Genomic DNA, 6,843 nt, shown 5'->3' with positions numbered 1-6,843 from the left:
TGGGTTCGTCAATACATAAGGAGGGGAACAACAGAAGGATGATGATGCCACACTGACATCAAGAAAGAGGCCTTTGTTGACGTTACTGATGGAACAGCCAAATCCAGTATGCGAACTGCAGAATTCACAATGGGTGTAATGGTTCTGCATAATTCAAGGAATGAATTCAAAGGTCAGAGAAATGAACACGTCGTATGTTTCCATTGCTGTCAGAGCAAAGAAGGTGTGTTGCTTACACCAATATGCATTCAAAGTGTTTTTTCTTCCTCTTCAATGAAACTTTCCTCCCGGCCATCATTTCAGAACTCCAATGTGTCGAGGGTAGCTCGCGGCAAGTATACTGCACATGGGAGCAACACGCACCACTGAGATGCTAAACTAAGAATAATAATGAAAAAAAAAAGAGGGAAGGGGTGATTCGCTGACCTTTGAAATGGTCCTGGTAGGTAGAACTGCACAGCCACTTCTGGATGATACTTCTATCACTTCTACTGATTATTGTATGGATGGGCCAGGAAATCCTGAATGCCAAAGCCACTGTAGGACGTAATTGTTCTGCAGATTCAGAGTAATGAACACAAGGTCAGAAAAACAACATACATCCACTTTATTGATTGTATTGTACTATCTAAGAATAAATGAAAAAAAAATAGGCATTCAAACGTTCAGTACCTTCATGCACTGACCAGCCTCTGCTCGTTAGTCTTCTCCGTCGGCTTGAAAGTGGTCATGATCACACCGTGAGATCTTTAATCATATCTTCCTCTGCAGGGTTTCTTTGTGTTCGTCAATATGGAACACCTGAACCTGAACGATGATGCCACATAGAACGCGCAAAGTGTCAAACAAGCATGGTTGAGATGCTAAACTAGGAATAAGAAAAGAAAAATAGGGAAAGAGAGATGGACTCACCTTTGAAATGATCATGGTAGAACTGCACAACTACTACTTTTTGATGATACTTTTGTTACTACTGTTATTGTTACTGTTTGGTTTCAGCACCAATTAAGTCATGAACACCAAATCCACCGTCTGTTGTAATTTTTCTGCAGAACATAGATGCTCAGTATCATTCACCTCTGATCTAGGTTCGTTGATCTGGAGACGCAACAACAGGTACCAGATGTGTAAGCCCAGATAGCTGTAAGTCATAACACAGAAGCACGCCAGAATGAATCGTAATTCAAGGAGCTCAAGTACAAGATAGTTTTGCTTGCACTTACTAATTAACTGACGAATGGATCGACTGACGTGTGCACATGCGACATGATCACTTGCGTTGATATATCCTGGCCAGATGAACTCAATAACTGTAAACCGAAAGGCTTCATGGCTTATGTAACAATGCCGACGACCGAGCAGCTGCGCCGGCGATTAAGCCACCTGCCAGAGTAACAAGTTATTTGTCAGTACTGTAAAACAGTAGAGAATGGTGGGATTGATTTCCTTCCCTCGTAAGAAAACAAGGAATACATAGAAAGTAGGAGGCGTGTTACCTTGTGCTACTTATAAAGCCACACCTGAAAATATGGATTTGTTGCTTCTAATTTCTCGACTTCCTCTTGTAACTCAGAACTGCAACTCCGTACGGTTAGTCTTTGCAGTGAAGTGGGGAAGGCCCCCTTAGGCAGAGACCGGATTTGAGGACAACCTTCGGCACATAGTTGCTCAAGAGAAGGAAGGCTGTGCAACCCTTGAGGAAGGGACGGCAGATTCGGGCAATGTTTGAAATTCATGAAACTGAGGGAGGTGAGGAGCTGAAGAGCTCCTTCTTCCTCTCCTGTGAAGCTTCCTGCCCGCTGATCAAACCAGAATGTTAAGCACTTGACGGTAGGGGCGAGGAGGCTGCAGATGGGAGCAACAAGCACCTCTGAGATGCAATCCACTGTAAGTTCTCGCAATTGGAAGGAGCCTGCAGGCAATGATAGGTTGGTGCTTGCTACGGCCAATTCCGAGAACAGATCCGCTGATACAGAGCGGCCAAGACACTTATCTCTGTTATAGACCTCCAATGTATCAAGGTTGGCTGTGATGAGAGGATTAAACCCATCCATTGTCAAATTCTCACAGTTCACTAGTTGTAGATCCGTCAGACAAGTGAGGTTGGAGAGCAGAGCCATTGACTGCATGCCCGACTCTCCTTCGATCTCAAGTATCTTGAGGGAAGCGGGGAAAGGCTTGATGGTGTGAGCTGCTCCTTCAACGGGCCACCGAAAGAAGTTGGGACAATATCTTACTTTAACTGATTCGAGGCACATGAGATCCTGCAGTCCATGGCACGTGATGCTGCATTGGAAGAAATTTAGCCTTGCTAGGGATTTCTGTTTATTGAGCTCCGTCAGTGAAAAGTGTGACACTTTGCTGATACGCGATGTCTGTACATTATGCAGGTTATGCAAGGCCAGCCCACCACTATACCCATTAATATCTATCGTCACCCCTCTAGAATAATTAAGCCTTGAAGGACGAAGTGCCACGTGACAATATGTCAGCGTGGACGTGTGAGGCATGGGGGGCAGAGACAACTTTGGGCATTCATCAATGGAAAAATGCAAAAGATTGGTATAAGAGACAGAGCACTCAAGGAAGGGCACGGCACAGAGATTGGGACAATCTTTGCAGCTGATGTGTTCAAGCCTTGAAAAACAATCGGTATTAGCCCCTCCAACCCACTCCACAAATTCAAGTAAATCATGAAGAATGATCCGCTTCAGATGCACAAAACTTTCATCTCTAACACCACCAAAGCCGGGTCTGATCTCACAAAGTGCAGAAATCCTGATCAATGTGAGTGATGTGAGATGGAATAGCTGCCCAAAAGGTGGAAGGGTGCTCCAAGACACACCCTCTAGGTGGAGAGACCCCAGCCTTTTGATGCTAATGTCACCACACAACCAGCTAGGGCAGGTCATACCACCATGATTTTTAATCACAAGTGCTCCAAGATTATGGTGTGGCTGAAGAGCATCAAGAACATCAGATTCCGTGCTATGTTGGTGATCTGTACCCCAAACTAAGCTCAACTTTTTCAAATCTCTTTTACACACAAGCTTGGCATCTGTAGCCTCTTGCTTGGTTGCTACCTTCTCAAGATTATGTATGCTGAGTTTTCCTCCAAGGTCAGTGAGTTCCCCCAACTCTCTCAGTTCAAATCCAACACTCTCCTTTTTAACACAAAACCTTTTTAGCTCCTGCAAGCATTTCATCTTTCCGATTCCAGGAACTTTGGATTGGAGTCCTTTGTCAACAAAAAGATGGCGTAAATTGATAAGGCGGCTAATGTCATTAGGTAATTTATGTCTATAATGGCTTGTAAGGTCTACGAATTTCAAATGATAAAATGTGGATACTGTACTAGGAAATGTCATTTTGTCGTACTGATCTGGTCTCATATCAATTTTTAGGTATAGGAGGTGGATAAGTTTTGAAAAGTTTGGCAAAGAGTTTTGGGATTTCGCTACTATATATAGGACACGAAGACCCTCTATTTCCTTAAAAATATCTTTCAAAACTCCATCAGTTGTTTCTGCAACAAAAATCATCAAAGCCCGCAAATTGCTAACGCATATCTTGCTCCTCAATTTAACCAGTTCTCCCTTAAAGTTCTCTTCAATTATATCTTTCATTGTGATGGATAAGTGTCGAACAGTTTTTGGGATGGCATCAACTCTAAAACCTAAACTGCATATGTTGAGGCACTCTTGTGACGAAACATTTCGAGACAGTTCATGTAATAAATCATGCATTACATAGTATGGTTTCTTATCACGATCCACTTCCTTTACGAGAAAACCATTATCTACAAATTCTTCAACATAATTCTCATCTTTTTCTATGATTCCTAGTGCAATCCAAAAATACGTAATATCTAACTTGTTAAACTGAAAATCTTCAGGGAACAAGGAAAAATATGAAAAACATTTTTTTAGACGAAAAGGAAGGTAATCATAGCTAATCCTTAATGATGGCATAATGTCATCAACATTTTCCTCTTTTTGCCACTCATTGTTTTCAAGAACTCCATTCCAATGTTCCCGAGACATGTCCTTCCTCAGTAAACGACCAACTGTTCTGGCTGCTAGAGGTGAACCCTTCAGTTTATTTGCAATATCTCTTGCAATATCATCTAATTCCTCCTGGCAATACTCATGTTTGTTTACCCCAAATATTAATGATTTAAAGAATGTGAAGAAGTCATCAGGCTCTAGACCTTCCAGTGCTATTGTGTTGGCTGTTTTCACCATTTCAGATATTGTTGGAAATCGAGTTGTGACGAGAACCATGTTACCCTTGGCTTCCCCCTTCATGAATGGACCTAACAATTTTTTCCACCCCTCACCATTGCATTCCCATATATCATCAAAGACAATCTTTCTGACTTGAGTCTCTCTGCTATGGATATTTGGAGCTGATCTAAGCTTGTTGTCTGATTTGGAGAGTTGCTTCCTTCTATGCTCGTCAAAATCAGTGGATACACATACCCAAACCCTAACAGCAAAGTGCTCTTCTATCCTCTTATCATTATACAGGTGTTGGGTGAAAGTTGTCTTTCCAATACCCCCTGGACCAACTATAGGAAGAACGGAAAGGGTTTCACAGTGCTCTATGGCAATAGTGAGGATATCATCTACAGTTTTCTCAAAAATATCTCTCCTCCCATACAATGTATCTTGGACAATGGTCGACCCTGTGATACGGTGTCTTTGAGTGATTGTTGTGGTGGTGCTATGGTGAGGAATTATGTGGAGCAACTGGGAGACACGGTCACAAAGGGATTGTGTTTCCTCTATCACTGACTTGATTTTCTTGGAAATGGCAACTCTGTTGAATGGCAACTTAGCAAGTAGGCCATCATTATCATCACTACCAGGGTTCAGAATTGCATTGGGTGGGTTGTCAGTAATGACAGCAGCAGCAACACCATCATCATCTTTCATGCGCAAACAAGAAAAGCATGCAAAGTAGTTACCGACAGTGTGGCGAAGAGCATGGCGACCGTGGCGAGCATGACCTCGGAGGTCATCACCCAGGTCTGCCATCGCGTAGTGTGTGCCGTCGAGCTGGTCCTGGATGATGAAGTAGTGGAGCTCATCCAGCGAGTCCTCGGCCTGGTCGGCCTTGGCACTGAGCTTCTGCAACAACCCCTGGAGACCCGGGTTGTCGCTCACGCCCCTCCTTTGGGCTTCGTGCAGCAGCCCCTGCGTGAGCAGGAGATCCTCCTTGATCTTCTCGGAGTTGAGGCCGAGCTGGGAGCTGGCAACAAACGCCTCCACGAACTCATTGGACAGGTGGTTCAACATGCTGCCAATGAGCCCGTTCGCCGCGCCGATCGCCGCCTTCATCTCCTCCGGCGCCCCAGCAGGCAGGTTAATTGTGGTGGTTGGTGGTATGTATGAGAGGCTGTGTGAGCAAGCTAAGCTAGCTGTTCGGTTGTGTGTGTTCCTGGTGGGTTGATTGATGGACCTTTTATAGCCCAGAAAATGTGTAAACACGTATGCCGTGCGCGCATCGCCTGGTTTGGCGCGGCGCGCAGCGCTGGCTCTAGCAGCGTGTTAAAATGCAGCGCGCGCGACTCGCACAAACAACATATACATTCAAAAACAAAAACAAAAAATCAAAAACAAACAAAAATAAATAATTCAATTTCGTTTATTACAACTCAAACAAACAGTTTATCGTTCAATACAACAAATAGTGCAATTAAACACAACAAATAGTTCAACAATACAATAACGAACGCACAAATCATGATGCTCTTTGTCGTTCATTCCATGCCCACCACTCCTCAATGAGATCCTTCTGAAGATTATTATGCACTGTAGGACGTCGAATGGCATGATAGGAGGCAACAAAACGGGCCACCCTTTCAGCCATCCGTCGCACTCGCACGGGATATCCCAAAAGCTCATACTGAAAGTAGTCTACATCTTGGCCACGCTCATTCTCGATGATCATGTTGTGCATGACCACACAAGCGTGCATTATGTACCAAAGCATTTTTTGATCCCAAAATCTAGCCGGTCCTCTCACAATTGCAAATTGGGCTTGCAAAATTCCAAAAGCTCTCTCCACATCTTTTCTAGCCGCCGCCTGAGCATTGTGGAAATCAAGATTTTTCTTACCTTCTGGCTTTTTCAACGGCTTGACAAAGGTTTGCCACTTTTGATAGATGCCATCCGCTAGATAATAGCCATAGTTGTATGTACGGCCATTTGCTACAAACTGCACCGGTGACAACTCCCCATTTGCAATCTTACTCATCAGTGGTGACCGGTTGACAACATTGATGTCATTCAAAGATCCAGGCATTCCAAAGAATGCATTCCAAATCCAAGCCTCTTGATCGGCCACCGCTTCAAGGATTATAGTGGAACCCTTTTTTTGGCCGTGGAATTGCCCATTCCATGCCTTTGGACAATTCTTCCAACTCCAATGCATGCAATCTATTGAGCCAAGCATGCCAGGAAATCCGCGAGCTTTATTCATCGCCAAAAGCCTTGCGACGTCTTCAGCGGTGGGAGATCTCAAATACTCCCTGCCAAACACTTGCACAATTCCGACTATGAAGCGCTTGACACACATGATGGCTTGGCTCTCACCCATAGCCAAGTGATCATCAACTAGATCAGCCGGTATAACGTATGCCAACATACGCAAAGCGGTTGTCACCTTCTGAAAGGTGCTATGCCCGAGCTCTCCGGCGGCATTCCTCCTTTGCTGAAAAAGCGGTCATGGCTCGCTAATTTCTCTTCAATGCGCCTGAACAACTCGGTGCTCATCCTAAACCGGCGACGAAAATACGACTCGGGGTATGTGGGATTCTCCGCAAAATAATGCATGATC

The 6,843-nt window shown here is 44.2% G+C and overlaps 1 pseudogene; it reads right to left on the bottom strand.

Annotated features, from left to right (window-relative positions):
* Positions 1-299: 299 nt before the first annotated feature.
* Positions 300-5,376, bottom strand: LOC125519529 (annotated as a pseudogene).
* Positions 5,377-6,843: the final 1,467 nt, after the last annotated feature.

This window comes from Triticum urartu, chromosome 7 (genome assembly GCF_003073215.2).
Source record: "Triticum urartu cultivar G1812 chromosome 7, Tu2.1, whole genome shotgun sequence".
Classification (NCBI taxonomy): Eukaryota; Viridiplantae; Streptophyta; class Magnoliopsida; order Poales; family Poaceae; genus Triticum; species Triticum urartu.
The sequence above is the reverse complement of the archived record's forward strand: the minus strand, read 5'-3'. Positions and strand labels throughout refer to the sequence as shown.